We start from the raw sequence: 24206 nt of genomic DNA, 5'->3' as shown, positions 1-24206 counted from the left end.
ATAAATATATATATCAAAGTTATGCCAATTTTCTCTCCGGAGTTTTAGTTTTTAATTATCAATATAAGTAAAAAAATTTGATAAATAAGTTACTTGAAAAAATGTCATCAACACTTAATGGCTAGGGGTGTTGTTCATAGTTTGGTTTGGTTCTGTTCGAATCGAACATATGGTTCGATTCGATTCAATTTCACGATCACTTTTTTATTTCTTTTATTTCTTTTTTTAGTTTTTTTTTTTTATGCTTTTTCATATTTTCTAAATTTCTATGATTTGAAACAATGTATTTAAAAATTATAGTTTTGATGGTTACTTTTGAAATTTAAAAACAATAAAAATCAAAATGTTTAAAGTTTAATAATAACAATTACAAATAATCATTATTTGGTATTACTAATTTAGATTATTAATAACACTTCTAGTTCAACAACAAACTTAAAACTTATTTCAAAGTCCAAAAATATAAGTACTACAAACATAAAAGTTCTTATTTTATAAACAATAACATGGTTTAAAGATACAAAACTTCTTCAATAATTAAAATATCCTCCAAATATCTTTGAAGATCAATGCTAATTGCTTTCGAACGTAACCAATTTTGTGCACATACAAGTGTCTCAACTGTGGTTGGAACTAACATGGAACAAAAAAGATTAATTACTCTCCCACTAGTACTAAATACAGACTCAGAAGCAACTATGGATACCGAAATTGCTAAAAGATCTCGTGCAATTTGGCTAAGAACCTTATATATGAATAATTTCCTTTTCACCAATCTAAGATATCAAATTTCTCCTCACGTTTAATACGAGACTCCAATAAGTAAATATCAACTTTTATATCCACACTTAGTGTATTCTCTTCCTTTATATCTTCAAAATAAAAATGAAAAATGTCTGAAGTAGTACAAGCAGTAGAAGTAGTAATTCCAGATGAAGATGAAGTACTCAAAGAGCTACAGCTACTACTACCACCACTACAAACCAAAGGTTGACTCATACTTGCACTATCCTTGAACACTTGAGATGATGAAATTGAACATGAAGATGAACCATGAGTAAGAAATGACAATGTATATTCAGCAAATAATTTTCTAAAAACAGACTCTACCTTATTTCCCACTTCTTTTGTTGTATCCATATCAAATAATTGATTCAAACAATACATAAGAGATTTCATCTTGTAACGTGGGTCCAAAACAAAAGCAACATACAAAAAGAAATTTTTTTTCTCGCCTTTTCCCCAATACTCATCATACTTCTCTTACATTTTCAAAGCCATGTCACGCATAAGCAAATTATTAGAACTAGCTATACTTGAATATTTTTTTATGCAATTCTAAGTAAAAATAATCTCATGGAAGACCGTGTTGGAAATAACATGAAGATACACTGAAAGCCTAACAGTTACATCATAAAATACATAAAGAATTTAGTAAAAATTATAGCAATTTCCCAATCTTTGGTGGTTGGTTTACTTTCTTCATTCATGTAGACTATGTCGTAGTCTTCTAACCTCTCAAATGCTTTTTCAAACTTTTCAGCTGCATCAAGCATCAAGTATGTAGAATTCAATCTAGTTTGAACATCAAGGCACAACATACTCATACTAGATATGTTCTCATCTTCAATACACTTTTTAAATTTAGCAAGTCTAGCAGGAGAAAATCTACAAACCTCACGACATTTCAAATTCGAATCAATGTACCACTCACATCTTTTAGACCAAATCAAATTCAATATATGTGCACAACACCTAACATGCAAGAAATCTCCATTCAACACAAACCCATGTTTAAAATGCTTCTTTAGATAAGCAACGACTATATCATTTGATGAAGCATTATCAACAATTGATAACTCTAAAAAAGAGCTATTAGTCCTAGCTTAATTTAGGTTAATTAATGAATTTTTAATATTAATTATCTTATTTTGCAAGTATTGAGCACGAAAGAGGTAGAATCAAGCAATTGGAGTCAAACGAGGTTAATTTGAAGCAATTTGGAAGTGATTTGGGCTTCAAAGAAGGAGAAATGACTAAAATGCCCCTAATCAAAGCGTCAAAACCCTTGTTCAACGCTCCAGTGCAATGCTGAAAAATAGAACACATGGATGCAGGGTAGCGTTGCAATGCTACCCAAGAGCGTTACAACGCTATACTTTTAACGGAACGCCACCAACGTGCACGTGCAAGGCAATGCCACGCCAGAGTTGCAACGCCACTCCAAGACTCGAGGGCTGTTGTCGACAAGAGCGTTGCAATGCTGCACCTATGGTATATATATTTTCTTTTTAAATTAGGTAAAGGAGGATGTTGGAACTCATTGAGGCCAAGGAGAGACATGGTTTTCTTCTTTTCTCTTTGTATTTTCAGTATCCATAGGTTAGATTTACATTTAATTTTGGGTTGTAATTGAGGGATTGGATGGTATTTCTTGATTTGTCTATGAATTAAGAGGTAATTCTTCTAATTTCTTTGAGTAAGAGATTCTATGTTAATTTTCTTGAGATTTCTTTTATTGGATTTAATGTTCTTCAATTACATGGTTTTTTTGAATCTTAATTTAATTTAGATTTGTATTTATGTGTTGGATTGAAGAACCTATCATGTTTACAAATCTTTGCTAATCAATTTCGAGCTCACGTGTTTCTCTAATATTCGTCAATTCTTGAAATCACCTCGGTAGCATAGGATTGAGTGTGAATGCTTAGGTTTATAGGCTAGACTTAGACCTTAGCAATGCATATTCAACCTACGTTCAAAGAACACTTTGATTAGTTAATTAGGTTATCTATTAATTAATGAACACAATGGAATCCTTGATCTTCATGCATGTGATTTTTAATTCTATATGATCGTTGAGAACTTAGTGGAATTAAGAGCATATAGTTTAATTAAGGTTGGCTTTCTAATTTTAATTAATGCATAGGACGCTTGATTGATTGGGTTTAATTAGTTGTCAGCCTTTATAGAGACTAATTAAATTGAATTGATTTAGTCGTTGGGCATGCATAGAATGGAATGTTTGTTTAATTATTGAGCTCCATGATAGAAATTGCATAGAATTAGATTGATCTATTATATATAAATTTAAAATTTATGTCTGTTAGGATGTATGCCCTCAATCCTCGTAGTTAATAAGTTATTTGAAATAATAGTTGTTTATTTTACATATGCAATTATCTATTAAAGAAAGATCCAAAGTTATTTTATGAAACTTGAACAGTATGTGGTAGAAATATAGATAGATCATGTTCAAGTAATAACTTAAAATGATCTATAGTATATGGATAGGGTTGGGTGTCTTATCATGGTGACAGTACGGATACGACTCATTTTGTAATTGTTATAAGAGTTGTAAAGTATGTGTAAAAATATCAATTGAACAAAACACATAGCTTGAGTTATTCCAGTTTATTCCATTCCTTTTCAATTCTATCATAGACTTATTCTAAAGATCATGCGAGAAATTTCAATTAAAACTTAGCCTACTCATTTAGAATCCTAACTGGTAGTCCATAAGATCAAGTTAATTTAAGGAAAAGCGAGAATCCTCAACAAATCAATAAATCAACAAGTATTTAAATTAAAGGTAAAGCTAAGCCAAACAATCGATTTCCATCATTTAATCAATTATTTGGGCAAAATTTATATAGGTTAGAAAGTAATGTTTATCAAATGGAATCCTAATTTAACTTCACAAACTTGACTTAACCCTTGCTTCTAAGTGAAGACTACCTAACGATTACAAATTAGGGCCAATTAAAGCAATCAATTATACAAATATAGCGAATTTGTCAAATTATCCCATCCCATGCAAGAAAATTGAAAATAAATTCAAGATAAATTTCATTAGTTAAGAATTGTCTCAACAGAACTACAAAGCAAGTCTCAATAATGAAACAAAATGGAATTAAACTACGAAACCCAAACTAAGTACTTACCCCTTAGCAACAAATCATCGTCTAATTAAATCCTCAAAGTCTATGGGCAGTAGAGGGGCAAGAAAAAAAATCAAGAAACTAGATAGAAGAGAGGGAGAAATGAAGCAGGAACAGTGTGATGGCCGATGTGTCGAAATATGGTTACCTACTCTCGGACAGACACCCTATTTATAGAATATGTCGCAGCTTCGCAACACTGCCCTATTCTGCACAAATTAGGTAGCTCTGCCTTTGAGCATCGTGCAACGCTCGATTTAGCGTTGCGACGCTCTCTTTTCTTCACGAAATGGGTAGCTACTGTCGAGTCGTGCAACGCTCGATTTAGCATTGCGATGCTCCGGTTGAGCAGAATCTTCAATTTCCTTAGCCTACTTTCTATTTTTGTTCAATTTAGCTCCTAACTTGGCCATTTAAGTTTCTTTTGTCCCAAAAACTTCATTCAATTTCTTGTACACTCGAGTCCTACAAAACAATTAATTTGAACACATTAAATAGCATAACAATCCTGAATTAAGTAAAGAAGGATAGCTCATTTTTCGTGCTATCAGCTATCAGACTTAGTATTGTTCGAGTTGATGCTCTAAATCTCGAAGGTCCTATAGTTTGTAAATGTTTTGAACAAACATATAATGTATTTAATAAAATATATGATATTTTATTCCATATTTTAATTGCATTAACCACAAACCAATAAACTAACATCCAAGGTTATCTTGTAGCTTAAACATGTATGTAGAGACATACGGGTGGTTCATGTTTAAGTGATAACCTAAATGGTGTGTAGCAGATGGATAAGGCTGGGTACCTTATCTTGGTGACATTATGAGTATGACCTGATTTGTAGGTATTACAATTGTTGTAAACTGCTACAAATGATCTGATCCTGATTATTCATGTATAGACATGTAAGCAGGGATATTCTATACAAAGAAGTTTGTATAAGATGGACCACGAAATGTTTAGTCTCATTATATAACGCCGTTCATAATAGAGATTTACATTTCACCAGGATGACCATAGGTAAGATGACCTGAATCCCGAGTGAGTTATGAACTCTTACTTATGAGGGCGGTCCTTTGATTTGTATGGGTGAGAGTGGCAAGATCACCGACTCAATAAGCTACCATTTTGGGTATTCGTCTGATTATGGAGTTTGGAACACAACTACATAAAAAGAAATTCACTCTTTCCTCATGGTTGAGATCAGTACATAAATTGTACCCTTAAGGGCGGATTCCAGAGCTTGAACAATGTGGCGTCACACCCTCTTCTTGCCCGAGAGAGGTTTAGTCACAGTTGGACCTCTATCATTCATTAGAAGGATAAATGGTACTTAAGAAGTTAGATGTAACTATAGGGGCAAAATAGTAATTTTGGTTCAACTGTACTTACGAGTAATTTATGAAGGGTCATCGTACTGTTGATTGGTTATATTCAATGGACACAAAAATATATTTGTAGTGCAAAAAGTGCAATTGTCGATCTTTAGTGGAGTTCCCGACAATTAACGGATGGTGAATAATTTAATTAAAAAGTTTGATTAATTATTCATATCCCATTGGAGCTTCAAACTACAGGTCCATGAGGTCCCCTTGGTAGCTAAATAAGATTAAATAGAAATAGTTATTGGATTAATTTGAATTGTTCAAATTAATAGAGAGATTTAATTATATATGATATAATTATGTTATTTTAATTATATATGATATAATTGGTATAATGTATTTCATACATTATGACAAGAAATAAATATTTGAATAAGATTCAAATATTATTTATATAAATTGGATTCATAATTGTTAAATTTGATATAAATGTGTTTATTAAATTTCATATGAAAGAGAAAAGAATCTATAGGATATATTGTATATGATACAATATTAAAATTATAGATTATATGCTATATTTATATTATATATATATATATATATATATATATATATATATATATGATAAGTTAGTTATCATATTGATATATATTAATTGTTATTTTAATTTAAATGAGGGAGGTCCCCCACTTTTCTCTCCACTCACATAGGTGGATGGATGGAGTTATTTGTCTTTGAATAGGAGAGTTTCCTTGATGATTGTGATAAAGACAAGATTGATAGAAAAGTTTTGTGATAGTTCTTATTGTGAAATTCCCCATCCTCCTCTGTACCAGCAATCTTTCCCTTATCCTAAAATAGTCAGAGTCCACCACCCTTGAATTCTCTACCTGAGAATACCAAGGTCACCATCGTGGTAGTGTTCGTTTCTTGATCCATCATGGTAGTGTTCGTTTCTTGATCGAGGGATTCTTGAGGGATTTTTGAAGAAGGTCTTCAAAGGTAGCATTTTTTGATACAAATACTTTATCATCTTGAGGATCATAAAATATACCACCTTTCGTTTCCTTTGAGTTACCTACAAATAGGCATAATTTTGAACAACATTCCAACTTCTTTGGGTTTTGCACCAACACATGTGCTCGGAATTCCTAAATTCTGAAATGATGTAAACTATCTTTATGCCCTCTCCATAATTCATTCGGTTTTTTTGAAACACTTTTTGATGGAACCATCTTCAAAACATATACAACAGTCTGTACTACATATCCTCAAAATGAATTAGGCAACTGTGCGTAGCTCATCATTGATCGAACCATGACCAGCAGAGTTTTGTTTCTCCTTTCCGACACACCATTTTGCTGGGGTGTATTAGGTGCTGTGAGTTGAGACTGAATTCCGTATTCTATCAAATAGTCCTAGAATCTTAAGTCCATATAGTTTCCACCTTGATCTGATCGAAGTGTTTTAATTGTCTTACCTTGCAGGTTCTCAACCACTGGCTTATACTTCTTGATCCTTTCAAGGGTTTCAGACTTGTGACGCATTAGGTAAATATAGCCATACCTTGAATAATCATCAATAAAACCGATAAAATTTTCATACACTCCTTGTGCTTTGACATTCATCAGACCGTAGAGATCTGAATGTACGAGTTCTAAGGGTTCTTTGGCTATAAGACCTTTTTCCGTAAAAGATATTTTGGTCATATTACTCTCAAGACAAGACTCACATGGAGGTAAAGAGCTATCTTCTAACTGACTTAGGAGTCCACTCTTAACCAATCTTCCAATCTTATTGAGATTAATGTATCCAAGTCTTAAATGCCAAAGATAGGTATTAGGAGAAACCTCTCGCCTTTTATTTTGAGTTTCAATTGTTTTAAAAATAGCTTTTGCCTCAGTTGATTTTAACACATATAAGTTGTTTTCAAGTTTCTCATAACATATTTAAACACCTCTTGAACAAATGAACACTTCATCAATTTCAATAGAGACACCGTACAACTGTTCTAACAAACAAGAGATAGAAATTAAGTTCCTTCTCATATTAGGTACATAATATACATTTTCAAGTAAAATGTGTTTATCTCCAAAAAATAACTTCAAATCTTCCACTGCATTGGCTGAGACAAGCTTTTCTGTTTCCACCTGAAAGTCCTCGCTTTCTACAAGCTGTCTCCAGAAACTAGTTTCCTGAATAAAAGTGCAAATATGTTTAGCGGCGCCCAAATCTAATATCCAGGTCAAATGAGAATTCTCACTAAACATATTTCAATAAGTAAATCGTATTTACCTTGTTTTTCCTTTTCAGCTTTCCTGTCAGCAAGGTATTTTGGGTAGTTTCTCTTCCAGTGGCCATCTTCTTTGCAATGGTAACATTTAACTTTTGCAACTTTCCCCTTGCATTTCTTTACAAGAGCCTTCTTTTTACCTTTTCCATTCTTCTTCATCTGAATACTCTTATCTTTGAAATTTTGAAGGTCCAAACATTGTTCTTGAGAAGGATCCTTTCTGGAACTTGTTTGGGGTAATAACATTTGCTTCCCCATCCTATCCCTTATTCTTCATAAGAGAATGATAAGTCTAGAGCTCATTCAGAAGAGTTATCAGATTATATTCTATTTTATTCATCATTGCATTTCGTTCGACTCCAAATCGATGACGTTAATTCCACTCCAAACTGAAACAAAAATATTTATAAATTACTGAAACCTACATCTTATGCTAACAAGTAGCATAAGCGGAAAGTACGGGGTCGATCCACAGGGAGGTTAATGCCTAATCTTTTCTTAAGCTAAATTTGACTACTAAAGCGATAAAAACAAGGGGTTTTAGGTTATGATGCAACAAGAAACATGCTTGAAATTGAAAGATAGAGGAAAATGTAAACAAAGATTGGCCAATCTAGTTTCTAGAATAAGTTAGACATTCAATGCAATTTCTATCATGTGATTCTCACAAATTAATTATACAATCGTATTATGCACACAACTACTCACTTGACTTGTAAGCTAGCCTCTACAATGGCAAACAACTAGCAAAAATCTAATCAAGAAAGTGTCTTAAGCATTGATTAAAGTTGGAAAGACCTAACCCTAATCAACCTATATGTTTCTAATCCTATTGGGTTTGATAGTGGCCATATAGAATTAAAAACACATGCAAGGATTCAATTGTGTCGACTAATTGTCAAGATAGCTATACTCGATTAATCAAAATTATCTTTGAATCTAGCAATTAATGTATTCTAGTAATCGCCATCAAATACTCAATTAACTATTGCCCCTTAATAGATCTTAGCAAGTCACTCTTTTGGAAGAATGCATTTTAAATCAACATACTCACGCAAGATTGTAACAAAACTAATAGTCTTAACATTACATGCTCATGAGACAAAGATCCATAAACATACTTTTAGAAGTTCATATTGATTCAAAGAAGCATAGATTTAGATTGCAATTAGTCAAAGAATAGCAGAAATCTCAAGAAATATGCAAAGAATTCTTGAACTATAAACAAGATTGAAGGTTTACCTCATAAATCTATAGACGAATCTATGAAGAATATCCAATCATTTGCTTAAATCCAAAAATAAAATGAAAAATCTAACCTAATTGACACAGAAATATATGGGCTCGATATGAAAATTTTCCTCTCTTGCTAAAAAAAGAAAGAAATCCTTTTATACTCATAGGGCTAGCATCGCAACTCTGAGGACCGTGTTGCGATGCTATTACGCAAAAGAGACAATAAGTGTTGGATGAACGGTGCAATGCGTGTGACGCTTGTTTGCGCAAGGCGCATACAGACATTTTGTCAAAATCCGCAGCGTTGTGACGCTCCTCGGTAGCATTGCAAAGCTGCTCTGTTTGGTTGAATTATGCATGCTTCTTTCTTTCAGTGTTGCTCAACGCTGGTTGGAGGGTTACGACGCTGCTTTTAATTTTATTTTTGCAATTAACTTGGTTCTTTTTTATCCTTTGTAGTCCAAATTTCTTGCCATGACTCCAAAATGCTCTCGGGATTATTTTACCTAAAATTAACACTTAAAGCAAAAAAATAACATAAAATCGAAGGATTTAACATTAAAAACATCTCTTTTCAAGACTTATCACATTTGTTCTAAATTGCATGAAACTCTTCGGAAGAGATTCCATGATGAAACTAACTTGACTCTTCTCGTCTATGAAAACCCCATTTGCCTCTTCAGCATTAAAGTGGACATTCATATCCAGGACATATTCTCTAATAGAGGTCCCTTCCTTCATGTGATAATTATAAACGTATTTGAGAGCATCATGCCTAATAGATGTGGACGGTTGTTCGAACATCGCTTGTAGTGAATCCATGATTGCCTTAGCGGTGACCATACTATCATGCTTCTTAGTCAAGACATCAAATATGCTTGCTAAGATGTAGGCTCGGACTTTTTCATTTTCCCTTACCTACTTGTCATATGTATCCCAAACATTTCAGTTTGCAATTGAGCTGGGAACTAGAGAGCATTCCTCCGTTAAAACGAAACTCAAATCATCAATAACTAGTATTGTATTAATATTTGATTTCTACGTTGAATAATTATCACCGTTAAATTTTTTGGAAGTAAGTAGTTGTATAGTAGAGTTCAACATGCTGAAAATATAAGCAAATTCTATTAGTGGAAAAGCTACTAAATCCAATCGATTTTTGCAAAAAAGTAATAATGTACTCATATTCATTATTAATTACAACAATACTTTGGTGAGTCATAATAACCGCTACCGAGGGGCAGCCAATTACTCCGTTCATTGAACCAAGACATTCTTGACTAAATACTAGTACCAGAACAACTCTTATTCCTATAACATTTAGTTATCGTTTTTTGGTCAAGATCTTACTAATATTTAGTAACTCTTGTAAGTGTAACCTCCATTTTAAGATTTCAAAGAATGGTATCAACAAGCTACCGAGGGGAAGACAATTTTGAAGACAGAACTAAGAGACCATATCCATTTCTGGAGTTTGTGGTGTTCCGATCCCCAAGCCACAACCCTTCAAATAGGCGGTCGCCTAAAAATGACACGTAGGTGGCGGATAGAAATCTCACGGTGCAATCTAATGGAGGAGACAGCAGAATATGACATATTTCCTTCTTCCACTTACTATGAACTACTTCCCCTATTCACCTTGTTCTTCACTCATACAAACACTGTCCCAATGGAGTAGTCGTGGTAAAAGCAACATGAAACCGAGCATGAATCTCACACTGTGAACTCTTAGGAACATGTGAGCTAAAAACTGTTGGGTTTTATGTACTAACAATCATGGTTTGTAAACAATAAACTTATTCTGTTAATCAATATAGATGTTATTGAAGTTTGATTCAATAAAGTTGTTATTGAATGTTTGAATTGCTCATTTCATTTTGGAAATAACCTAAATCCAGATCCATGGCTATTACATGAGTACTTGAACTTTATGTGGAGATATAAGAGTGGATCAAGTTCGAGTAAATAACCAAAATGATCTATAGTTTATAGATAAGGCTGGGTACCTTATTCTATGGATACTATCGGGTGCAACCCACTTTGAAGATGTTACAATTTTTGTAAAGTGCTACAAACAAAGTGATCCTGATTCGTTCATGTGGAGACATGCGAATGAGGCATCCTATACAAAGAGTTTGTATAAGACTGAACCAAGAAATAAGTCACTTTTACTTTATAACATTGTTTACTATTGAAAATTGACTATTTCAGCAATGATCTAGGTAACTTGACCTTAATCCTGAGCTAACTACGAACTCCTTTTTATTTGGGAATATCCTTAGATTTTCATGGGTGAGGGTTGGCTTAACAGCGTCGGCTTAATAAACTTCCCATTTCAGGGGTAAGACTAGGTAGATAGCTAGGGATATAGGGTGCAAGATGGAATTCACTCATACCCACTTTTAAGAATAGTAGAGAGGTTATTCCCTTAAGTGCTGACTCCGGGTCTTGAACAAGGGGCCCCACCCTCTCATTGGCCCGAGAGGGACTCATTCGCATGTCTCCACATGAACGAATCAGGATCACTTTTACTTTATAACATTGTTTACTATTGAAAACTGACTATTTCAGCAATGATCTAGGTAACTTGACCTTAATCCTGAGCTAACTACGAACTCCTTTTTATTTGGGAATATCCTTAAATAAACTTCCCATTTCAGGGGTAAGACTAGGTAGATAGCTAGGGATATAGGGTGCAAGATGGAATTCACTCAGACCCACTTTTAAGGATAGTAGAGAGGTTATTCCCTTAAGTGCTGACTCCGGGTCTTGAACAAGAGGCCCCACCCTCTCATTGGCCCGAGAGGGACTCGGTTTAGGGATTGGATCACAAACCAATTGTTTATTAGAGGAACAGTAGGACTTAAGGAACAAGATGTAATCTCGGGGGTAAAACAGATTTTGATCCAACCGTTATTACGAACAACCTGTGAAGGGTTAATTTACTAATTATAGTTACATCAAGTGGACACAAATATATCCACAGTGAGGGAAGTGCAACTACTAGACTTTAGTGGAGGGACCTGGTAGTTAATGAATGTTGGTTAATTAGGTTAAATAGTTTAGTCGGTTAATCTCGAATTGTTTGGAGCCTATGATCTGTAGGTCCACTAGGTTCTCTTACTAGCACAACGGATTGAATTTTAGAATAGCGTGATGAGAGAATTTGAAACATTCAAATCCGAATTGAACGAATCATTAATTATATGTGATATAGTTAAATATTTAATCATCGAAGTAAACGAAATTAGAGAATTGGATAATATTTTTAAATATGTTTTAAATATTAAAATTACATGAATGCGGGTTCATGTTTGTAGAATTAGTGGTGTAAATAATTTACTATTGGATATTAAATTATTTTATTTAATTAAATTGTTTAAATTAATTTTATTTAAAATTAATTATTTGAATTAATTTTATTTAAAATAGAATTTTGAATTTTTGAAAAATTCAAATATTAGATTCAATTTTAGTTTTAATTTAAACGTTCTAAATATTTCATTAAAGAAAATTGGATTTAAATTAAAAATTTGGAAAAACCTAATTTAGTGGGTTTATCCCACATTCATCATCACAATTCCACTTTAGTCATCAAGTAGGTGCTATCCATTTCTTGTGCAATCTGATTGCATCGGAGAGGTGAACAAAAACTTTGTTTTGGTGCTGAGTATGTAAGAGATGTAGCATACTTTCCTATGGTGGGGTTTTAAATCTATAGGACATACTTTATGCACAATCAAGATTTAACTTAATTAAAACATACATTCCATAATGCATAATTAATTAAACATATACTGAAATGGATTGGTTTCTGCATCTTAAGTAGGCAATAAACAAAATTATTACAAAAAAATTTCAGAATTAGCCTTGAATCGACCTCGAACAGCTCGAACTGGCTTGAACTAGCTGGAAAACCCTCTAACTAGACCTCCAATGCAAGGAAATAGGCTGAATCAGTTAGGAAACATGAACGAGACCAAAATAGTTCACCCGGACCGCCACTGCTCCATACACGCCTTTTCTAAAAAAGAAGAAAAACAGCGCCACAACGCTGTTGAAGTGCGTCGTGGTGCTCTACCACTGAAGAACAGCGTGGTGGCGGATTATAGGATCTTAGTTTGTGGACCACCTTAAGAGCCTTTCCTACTATTCTCCGGCTTTAGAATAGATTGTGGGATCCAATTTGTATGAGAAATAAAGAGAATTTGAGAGTATGTGAGATTTTGTGTTAGCCAATTTTTTTTAGAGAAAAAACAACCTTCAAAAGGTTAGAATTGCATGAACTTTTTTCAGCAATTAAACTCCAACTCTTATAGAATAAAAACAAGCAATTGAATTGCATAATTGGTTGATAAAAAATCACATAAAATGAGTGGAAAATATGTGTTAAAATAAGTGGAAAATGGATAAACCCACTAATCTTCCACTTAATCCAATTCTCATTTTAAAATTGTTTTTCATAAATACAATTTAAAATGAAATTTGGTTTATAGAATTGAATTTCATAAATTCAATTTTTAATTTTAAATAAAATTAATTCAAATAATTAATTAAACAATTTAGTTAATTAAATTAATTTAATATCAAATATTAAATTAATAGAACACTTATCCAGAACATGAAACCCTATTTATATATACAATATTTAAATATTTTAACTTTCCAAATCGTTAATTCGATAGTTAAAAGTCTAATTGTATCGTACATAATTAGTACTTTATTCCCTAAAATAAATTTGAACAATTCAAATTCTCTCATTGTACTGTTCCAAGCTTTAGTCTGATATGAGCTAGTAGGAGGACCTAATGAACCTACAGATCATGAGTTCCAACGATCTAAGATTAATCAGTTAATCTTATTAACCCAATTAACCAACATTCGTTAACTACCGAGACACTCCAGTAAAGTCCAGCAACTGCACTCTTCTCACTGTAGATATATTTCTATCCACTTGACTTAACCATGATTAGTAAGTCAATCCTTCACAAGTTTTACGTAATTACAATTTGGTAAAAAAATATTGTTTTACCCCTGTAATTACATCTTGCTCCTTGAGTCTTCAATGATCCACTAATGAAAAATTGGTTTGTGGTCCAACCACTAAACCAAGTCCCTCTCAGTCCAAAGAGAGGGTGAGACCCCCTGTTCAATGTTAGGAGTTAGCACCTAAGAGAACAACCTATATGCTATCCCTAAAATAGATAGAAGCGAATTTCGTCTTACAGGACTATATTCCTAGCTATCTATCCGATCATACCCCTAAAATGGGAGGCTTATTGAGTTGGCAATGTTGAGACACTCTCACCCATGCAAATTAAAGGGTAATCCCAAATAAACGGGAGTTCATAGTTAGCTTAGGATGAAGATCGAGTTACCTTAGGTCATTGAATTGAAATAGTAAGTTTAACAGTAAATGGTGTTATAAAGAAAAGTGACTACTTCGTGGTCCGGTCTTATGCAAACATATTTTTCATAGGATGCCCCTACCCATATGTCTTCACATGAACGATTCAAGATCACATCGTTTGTATCAAATACAAAGTGGACCATATCCATAGTGTCCATAGGATAAGGTACCCAGCCCTATCCCTATACTTATAGACCGTTTTGGCTATGTCCTCAAACTTGATACACTTTCATGACTTCACATATAGTTCAAGTATTCATGTTATAGCCAGGGGTTCGTTAGTTTATTGGATTTAGGCTTTTACAAAAGAAATTCATATATACATCTTTACTGAATAAGCCTCAATAACATTTGTATAGAATATATTTAATATTTCCAAACTGCGAGTTTTAGAACATACAACCCAATAACAAACCCCTTTCTTAGGGGGACACAAACAAATGGTGCCACAAGGTCAAGCATAGATCTCACGGTGTAAAATTTTAGAGAGAATGTGAGGGAAAATTGACATATCATTTACATCGTTTTCCTCCCACTAAGTGTTTTAAACCTAGGGTTCAGTACTTAATAGATTCGGTTAACAATTTATCTAAGTATGTTGTTAAATTGGCTCAATGTGACTCTTATATTGGATAGTTTAACAATATATGATTTTGTTCATTAAACACTTTCCAAGTCGATCCCAAATAGAGGTGTTCTGTTTCCGTCAACTTAAACACACCAGCCTTAGATAGAACATTCCTTAGACAAAGGTCTTATAGACAATTATTTTATAAGTTTAATTTTTTGCTATTTCCAATTTAATCCTATTAAAACAAATAAAAGATTAACCTATTTCTAACCATATTAGAAATATTTTAATATAGGTTTAGATGAATTAATTTTAAACCATTTAAAATTAATTGAAACATATGTCATGCAACTCTAGATTATAGATTTTAATTCTAATCATCAAACTTATAACACTTATAAATTCATGAAATAATTAAAAGGGCTATTGTTAAATATAGAAAAAAAAACCACAATATTTTAAAAATATGACAAAATTTTAGAACTATCAATGATAGACGTTGATAGACACTGATAGACTTCTATCAGTGTCTATCTGTGATATTGATAGACACGGATATGAAAAGTCTATCAGTGTCTATCAGCGACTATTATTGATAATTCGAAAAATTTGCTATATCTTGTAAATATTTTCAACAATTTTACTATTTGAAATAATTTTCCTAATTAAAACCTATAATCATTCATCTAATGACATTAATTAAATGTAACATTTACATTTACTAAGTAATGCCATGCTCAATGCAATTTCATTTTTATTACATAATATAACACGTATATTATAAAGTAATGAAAATAAAACATATCCATCATTCAACGATATAATATAACTTTTATAATATAGTATGATGCATGGACATGTTAATGATGCATGCAATCATATAATATAACATTTATATTTAATATGATGCATGAACATGCTTATACTATCATACAACTATATAATATAACAATTATATTAAATTTGATGCATGATAAATGTTTATCCTATGGTAGGATTTTAAACTATATGACATACATTATGCAACATATGAAATTAATCATACATCACATTAAAATTAATTAAACAACAAAATTGGACAAAAAATTGACACTCTTAAAAAATTATTTAAATTAATATAACATTTTTATTAATTAAAAAACAAATAAATTACATAGTATTCAAAAATACAGGTAAAAAACTACATCTACACCGAAACTGGCTCAAACCCACGACGTCTAAACCGTTGGGCACACATGCATGACTGTCTCGACGTGTTGCAATGCTCGACTGAGTGTAGCAATGCTGGGGTGGAAATTACTCTAGTGTTGTTACTCAGTTGAAGCATTGTGAAGGTGGTATGGAAAATGTTCCAGCGTAGCAACGCTCAGCTGGAGGGTTGTAATGCTGGTCTTTCTCTGCTATAGCGTAAAGGCCAACGTTGCAACACTTTCTCATTATGCTCTAGCACAAAATGCAATTTCTGCTTCAAACTAGTCCGTTCTTGCCCCAAATTGCATCGATCTTCTCAGCAACACTTGCATCACGACCAACATGGACTTAAAGACTCGATAGCAAGAATTAAATGCCAAAACAACGAGCCCTTACAACTTTAAACAATTTAAAGTAGTAAATCTAAAGTGCCAAATTTACATCCAATTTACAAACCAACATTCATAATGCAGTGTAATACTCACCAATTCGTTGATTTTCGTTTCCAAAAAGAAATTCAGAGACACAATTTGGTTTTGATACCAAGAGAAGGAATCAAATTCTCAATGCGGAAGTGATTGATTGCCTTGTGCCACTAATTTCTTTTTGGAACAAAACATAAAACCAGAGAAAACAATACAAAAGAAGGATAAACAATATTCTATTAAGCATGTTGTCTAAATTAACAGAAAGGATGGGGAGATCAGAAAACTGACCAGAAGAAAATCTGTCTTCACATTTTCCTCTTCCGGAACCACGAACTCCTCTGTTTCTCAAGAATGCAGCAAAGTCACAGGGACTCTTGGACACCACCACAAATGACTTCCCCACTATTCTCAAGGTAAGAATCAAGACAAAGTTGTGGGCTTGTCTTGTTAATTTTGGTGAGGTAGAAGAGAAATCTAGAGAGAGTTTTCACAGAGAGGAAGAAATTTTTGTAGAAAGAATTCACTATATATTGTAGATATCTTTTTTTACCACAAATTCCCTCTATAAAACTGTATATGAGAGAGCTGAGGGGAGTTATTTTCATAACTCCCTTCATCACGTAAAATAACTCCTTTAATTATATTAAAATAAATAATTAAATAAACCTTATGATATTTTATTTTATATCATACATAATATTAATTACCTAACTTTATATTTTCTCACATTATCTATAGTTTTAATATGAATCATATTCATATTCATTTTAATATATTGTTTTAATATGAATCATATTCATATTAATTTTAACATATAGTTTTATATGAATCTCATTCATATGATTAATATTTGAATCATATTTAAATATTTATCTTTCCCACTAAACTTTATATTATAACATATCCATATACGTTATATTAATGGCATCTCATACAATTAATTCTCTTTAATTAATTTGAACAATTCAAATTAATCCAAAATTAATTGATTCTCATTTAACCCTTATTGAGTTAGCAAGGGAACCTTATGAACCTACCAATTAGAAGCTCCAATGATACAAGGTTAATTAATTAAACTCTTTAATCAAATTAATCAACATTCATGAACTGTCTGTCACTCCACTAAAGATCGTCAATTGCACTCTTTGCACTATAGATATATTTATGTGTCCATTGGATATAATCAATCATTAGTAAGTTGACCCTTTTTGCTCATAACTACAACTGGGTCAAAATTATCATTTTATCTATGTAGTTATATCTAACTTCTTAAGTACCACTCAGTCCTCTGATTAATAATTAGTCATAGTCCAACTATAGCTAGACCCCCCTCTGATCAATAAGAGGGTGATGCATCTCATTGTTTAAGACCCAGAATCAACCCTTAAAGGAGCAATTGATCTACTTATCCTAACAACGAGAATTACTGAATTCCATTTTATACTTGTGTTTTTAGCTCCACACTCAGATGAATCTCCAAAATGGTAGGCATATTGAGTCAACGAAACTGACCACTCTCACCCATACAGATCAAAGGACCGTCCTTATAGGCAAGAGTTCACAACTCACTCAAGATTAAGGTCAAGTTACCTATGCTTATCCCAATGAAATGTAGGTCTCTTCAAGTAACGATGTTATAAAGAGAGACTAATAATTTTGTGGTATGGTCTTGTACAAACTCTTTGTATAGGATAACCCACTCACATGCTTCCACATGAATGATCAGGATAAGATCATTTGTAACACTTTATAACAATTATAACAATTATAAAGTGGGTCGTATCCGTAGTGTCACCAGCATAAGGTACCCAACCTTATTCATCTATTACAGATCATTTAGGTTATTGTTTAAACATGATTAACTTGTATGACACCATATACATGTTTAAGCTACATTAAATAACCTAAGATCTTAGTTTATTGAATTTGGGTTAATCCAAACTTAATGTCAAATAACATAACACTTTATGTTATTAAATAAATAATTCGTGTACAAATAATTTACAACCTACGAAACACACGAGATTTAGGATATCAATCCTAACAAAGTAGAATTTAAGTGATAATTAAATATTAGTTTAATGCCTTATTAATTTGTTGTTAATAATGTTTAACTATTTTTTGTTGGAAGAACTTAATTGAGAAGTTTTTATACATTAAAGTTCTATTTGGAATTAAGAAAAGTAACCTACAAAAACAAATTGTCTGGAATAGGAAAGATTTGAAATTAATGTAATAAAATTTTGGTACTTGAGAAGGAGGAGAAAAGTTAATGAATATAAACTTTTAAACTTGATTCATTTGAAAACAAGAGTTTTAAAACAGAGCTGTATTTTTTTTTTTTTTATGTGTTTAACAATATATTTAGAAATTAACTTCCCATTTAATCAATTATTCAAAATATATTTGATAATATATGTATAAATAATAAACTTATTACTAGTAATCAACTAAATATTGGGTTGAATTTAAACTACTATCAATTAATTTATGTACATATTTTATGTTATAAATTTATAGATTTATTATTTTATAATATACTATAATTAATTAAACATAAATATTTTTGGAACTTTTTGTTATAAAATGTAAATATTTTTTTATATTTAAAAAGTTCCCTTTAAATTATGTTATTTTTGTAAAGTTTATTTACTTTTTGTGTGCGTCTATATATATATTTCCCTTTTTTTTCTTTTGTAAAATTTCAAACTTTTTTCTATTAGAGAAATACATCTTTATTTCATGGCATTTTCATAAAAATGCTTCTACACAAATCTTAACGTCAAACGAATCCACTTATATTTGGAGGTAAAATATAGTTGGAAATAATTAATATCATATCTTTATGAATAAAATACATATTATTCTAAAGGTTGATGATGAGATTATTTAGAGTGTAATTTTTACACTAAGAATAGAAAGAATAAAAATGGCATATAGTTGAAAATAGTAACGATCCAACTTTATGAGATTTTTAACTGAGGTATACCATGCACGAAACTTTGAAAAAAAATCTAATTTAGTTGATTTTGACTTAAAATATCTTTTACTAGATATATAAAACATTGTCAAGACAACATAGTGAAAGTCAAAACAAAACTTTTGTTTGGATCCCTAAAAGGTTAAAAAATAAATTTAATTTAAAACCATTTTACTCCAAAGTTCTTGTTTAAACATTCAAAACTTCTCAAAATATAGGCACTGAGCGGAAGCATAGTCTCTAGTCCCATAACATGGTCAATAGATCTCATCGTCAAGCACCTCCGGTATGTAGCCTTTACTTGAAAAACTTTTTTTAAAAAGGTTAAGCATTTAAAATATTGAGTAACTCAATACTGAATAACCCCACTACCAAGGTCAGACTATGCAACACATACGATGAATGTCTTATATAACTAGTGGGACGTGCATACTAAAGCTTAAAATAATTAATTTAAAACTACCGTAAACTTGGGATGTTACATGAACTTTGAGGTTTGTATCCATTTGGTCTATAAATTTTTAAAACTATGAATTTAGTCCACGGGCTTTTGAATTTTTAAAATTCACAGGTCTACTATACACAAAATTGAATGTTTGAAATAAAATTCATATTTATATATAATAGATTAATCTAACTTTTAAAAATTATGAATGGTTCAAATGGACTATTTGAAAGTTCAGATATCCATTGGACAATTTTGAAAATTCACTAACTAAATAGTCATAAATCTCAAAGTTCATAGAATAAACTTATAATTTAACCAGACATAAAATTTTGGTTAAATTACAAATTTAATCTTCGAGTTCTTAGGTTTATATTTATATGGTTCTTAAACTTTTAAACATGTCTACTAGGCTTTCAAATTTATGTCTAACAATTCTCTATTTTTTAAATATTGTGTTTAATAGGTTTTTGAACTTTTAATTTTGTATCTAATAGAATATTGATATATTCAGTTTTTTTCAAATACTAATTAATAGTTGATCTAGCTGATAAAAATGAATTTTATATCATTCTATGTTTCGTAGATACATCAATTTTAATTGTAACGGATGATACTTTTAAGACTAATAATTAAGTGTATAGCAATATGTTCAAAGAATCGCAAATATAGCAAAATCTATTAGTGATAAACTCTATCACTAATAAATTCATTGATAAGAGTCTATCAATAATATAGTCTATCTAACTCAAAGAGTTATATCAAAATTTTGCTATATTTGCTAATACTTTGAGCTTGATTACTAAAACTCCTTTAAAAAACATGTCAAATGAGTCATTGACCTAGTAGATACTAAATCGAAATTTATGAGGATTTGTTAAATACAAAATTAAAAGATTAAGGATCACTTAGATATTTTTTGAATATTACGAACTCAACAAACATAAAATTGAAAATTGAAGGAATTATTAGACAATTTGTAAAATCATAACACAAACTTAGAGGTTTAAACATCAAATTCAGACAACCCTAAAAGATTAGGGACTAAATTTTTAATAATCAAATTTATCATTATTGAAAATCTTTAGATTGGGAAATACAATATATTGAACGTAGAAAAGAAAAGAAAAGAAAAGAAAAGAAAAGAAACTTCTCGAATTAAAATAATTTAGACCACGTTTGGTAACCATTTGATTTTTAGTTTTAGCTTTTGAAAATTAAGTCTATTTAATCTTATATTACTTACAATGATTTGCAGGTTTCTTAACTACAATGGTTGAATTCTTAACCAAATTTTAAAAACTAAAAGCAACTTTTTGAAAGCTATTTTTTTAATTTTCAAATTTTGACTTGATTTTTTAAATCATTGGTGAAAATTAGATAACAAAGAAAGAAATTTAGGTGTGTAAGTAGTGTTCATATGCTTAATTTAACCAAAAAAAAAAATGGTGATCAAACAAAATTTAATATTTTGGGAAATAAACTTTAGAAACAATAATATAATAATTATAAGTTTTGTTTAACAACTACGGATCCGTGGCGCAATGGTAGCGCGTCTGACTCCAGATCAGAAGGTTGCGTGTTCGATTCACGTCGGGTTCAATTTCCCCGGCATTTAGCAACCAGTGGAATTACTCTTTTGCCCTCCTAGTTTTTCCTATATTTATTTTTAATTAATCCGTCATCTCTTCAGACTAGGTCGTTCCATTTTAAAATTTTCTTTATTTATGTTTCGTAATCTTTTTTAAGGGTTTTCTCTATCCTCAATCTTTAAAATTTTCCATTTTATTAATTTATTAAAATTCTCGACCATTGTCTTTCTCATAAAACCAACTCTCTTTTTTCTTTTTTTAAACATAAAACTAAATTTTTAGTATGATATTAAATTTTCGTTCACATGTTGATGTTTCTATTGAATTTTTTATATTTTCATAGTTTTGATATCGACATAAAGGTTGAATCAATATTTTTTTATGTTGTTGAAAAATCACAAACATAAAAAAGAATCAATTGTTGGAGTTGATGCCCTAAATTTCATAGGTTTCGTAGTTTGTAAATTATTTGTACGCGAATGAATTATTTTGTAAAATAAAGTATTATTTTATTTGACATTTAGTTTGCATCTGTGCAAATCCAATAAACTAAGATCCAAGATTCTTTAATGTAACTTAAACATGTATGTGGTTGACATACAAGTCATGTTTAAGTAATAACTTGAATGGTCTGTTGTATATGAATAAAGCTGGGAACCTTATCCTAGTGACACTACAAATACGACTCACTTTGTAATTGTTACAATTGTTGTAAAGTATTACAAATGGTTTGATCTTGATCATCATGTGGAGACATGTGAGTAGGCATATCATGTACAAAGATTTTGTATAAGACAAGACCACGAAATGATTATTCTCTCTTAGTTACTTGAAGAGACTTGCATTTCACTATGATGACTTAACTTAACCTTAATCCTGAGTGAGTTGTAAACTCCTGTTGGGCGGCCCTTTGATTTTTATGTGTGCTAGTAGCCAAATTCGCTGACTCAATATGCCTATCATTTTGGGGATTTGTCTAAGTGGGAAGCTGGGAACGCAAGTACACAAGATGAAATTCATTCATTCTCGATCATAGGGTAAGTAAATGAATTGCTCATTTAAGAGTTGATTTCGGGGTCTTGAACAATGAGACATCTCACCCTCTCACTGGCAAGAAAGAGGTCTAGTTTATACTTGGACTATAACTAATTGTTCATTAGAGGGATCAATGGTACTTAAGGAGTTAGATGTAACTATATGGATGAAACATTAATTAGATTCAAATGTAGTTACGAGCTCGCAACTTGTAAAAGGTCAAATTATTGTTGATATCATATCTATGGACGCAAAAATATATCTACAGTGCGAAGAGTGCAGCTATCGGTTTTTAGTGGGTAATCGACAATGTTGATTAATCTAATTAAAGAGTTTAATTAATTAATCTCGTATCATTAAAACTTCTAATATGTAGGTCTATAAGGTCCCATCGCTAGCTCAATAAGAGTTAAATAAGAATATGAATTAATTTGAATTGTTCAAATTAACTAAGAAAATTAATTGTATGAGATACAATTAATATAATATATATGAATACATTATGATACAAAGTTTGAGGAGAGGATAAATATTTGAATATGATTTAAATATTAATTATATGAATGAGATTCATATACAACTATAGGTTAAATTTTAATATGAATATGATCCATATTAAAGCTATAGATTATGTAAGAGATTACTATTTGAATATGATTCAAATATGTGACATTTATATTAAATTTGTTTTAATATAAAGTTTTTAATTTAATTACATTAAAATTAGTTTTAATATAATTTTCTTTAATTTAAATCAAGGAATAACGCGATGGAGGAGTTATTGAATAACTCCTCCCCCATCTCTTTCACATAACACTGCAGGAGGTTTTTCACTAGGGGATACAAAACGCTTGACTTTTTTGCAATTCACTCTCTCCCAAAAGAAACTTACATTCCCTTACCAAAATTCTAAGAAGAGCCCACAACTCCTTTTTGATTCTTTCCTTGAGAATAATAAGGAAGGCTTTAGTGATAGTATCCTATGTTGGAGATTTGATCTTGCTCCGTTCGTGAGGAAGAACATTGTTCTTGATCTTTCGAGAGAGGAGAACGTGAAGAAGGGTTTTTCATCAAGGGTGAGAAACTATTCTTCCTTTCCTCACTATTTTCTTTTGAAAGCATGCTTAGAAAGTGTTTATATTTATCCTTATTCTGTAATTTCTCTATTTTGAGTTTCTTTCCAAAACAAATTCACTGACACAAAGGTGATCACTTGCTTCCGCCGAGGATTCAAATCCTTCAATTGGTATCAAAGCCAAATCGTGTCTCTAAATTTCTGAGAAATGGTGGATGTTTACTACATTTTGAATGTTAGTTTGCAAAATTAGATGTTTTCTAATTTTGGCATTAGATTTACTGCTTTAATTCGATTAAAGTTGTGAGGGCCCATTGTTTTTGGGCATTTAATTTTTGCTATTGAGCCTGTAAGTCAATGTCAATCATGATGCAAGAGTTGCTGAGAAGATCGCTGGAAAACACAGTAAAAATATATTGAGAATGAAGCAGAAAATGCATTCTATGATAGAGCGTAAAGGGAGAGCATTGCAACACCTTTATGCTGCAGCATTGAAGGCTAGCGTTGCAACGGTCCAGTTGAGCGTTGCAACACTTGGGCATTTTTCAGACCAGCATTGCAAACATCTTTCCGAGCATAGCAATGCTCTAGGACCTGCTCATATGTGTTCTAGACAATTGGAGGTTGTAGGTTCAAGGTTTCAAGATGGTTTTTGGCTGCATTTTGTTGTTTTTTCGA

At 31.4% G+C, this 24206-nt stretch overlaps 1 non-coding gene across 1 annotated transcript; it reads left to right on the top strand.

Annotated features, from left to right (window-relative positions):
• Positions 1 to 21356: 21356 nt before the first annotated feature.
• TRNAW-CCA (transfer RNA tryptophan (anticodon CCA)) lies at positions 21357 to 21428 on the top strand. The gene has a single exon. It is a non-coding gene; the product is annotated as a tRNA-Trp (tRNA).
• Positions 21429 to 24206: the final 2778 nt, after the last annotated feature.

This window comes from Benincasa hispida, chromosome 5 (genome assembly GCF_027475165.1).
Source record: "Benincasa hispida cultivar pf3 chromosome 5, pf3_genome.v1.1, whole genome shotgun sequence".
In the NCBI taxonomy this organism is placed as follows: domain Eukaryota; kingdom Viridiplantae; phylum Streptophyta; class Magnoliopsida; order Cucurbitales; family Cucurbitaceae; genus Benincasa; species Benincasa hispida.
This window is presented reverse-complemented; position numbering and strand designations above follow the sequence as displayed.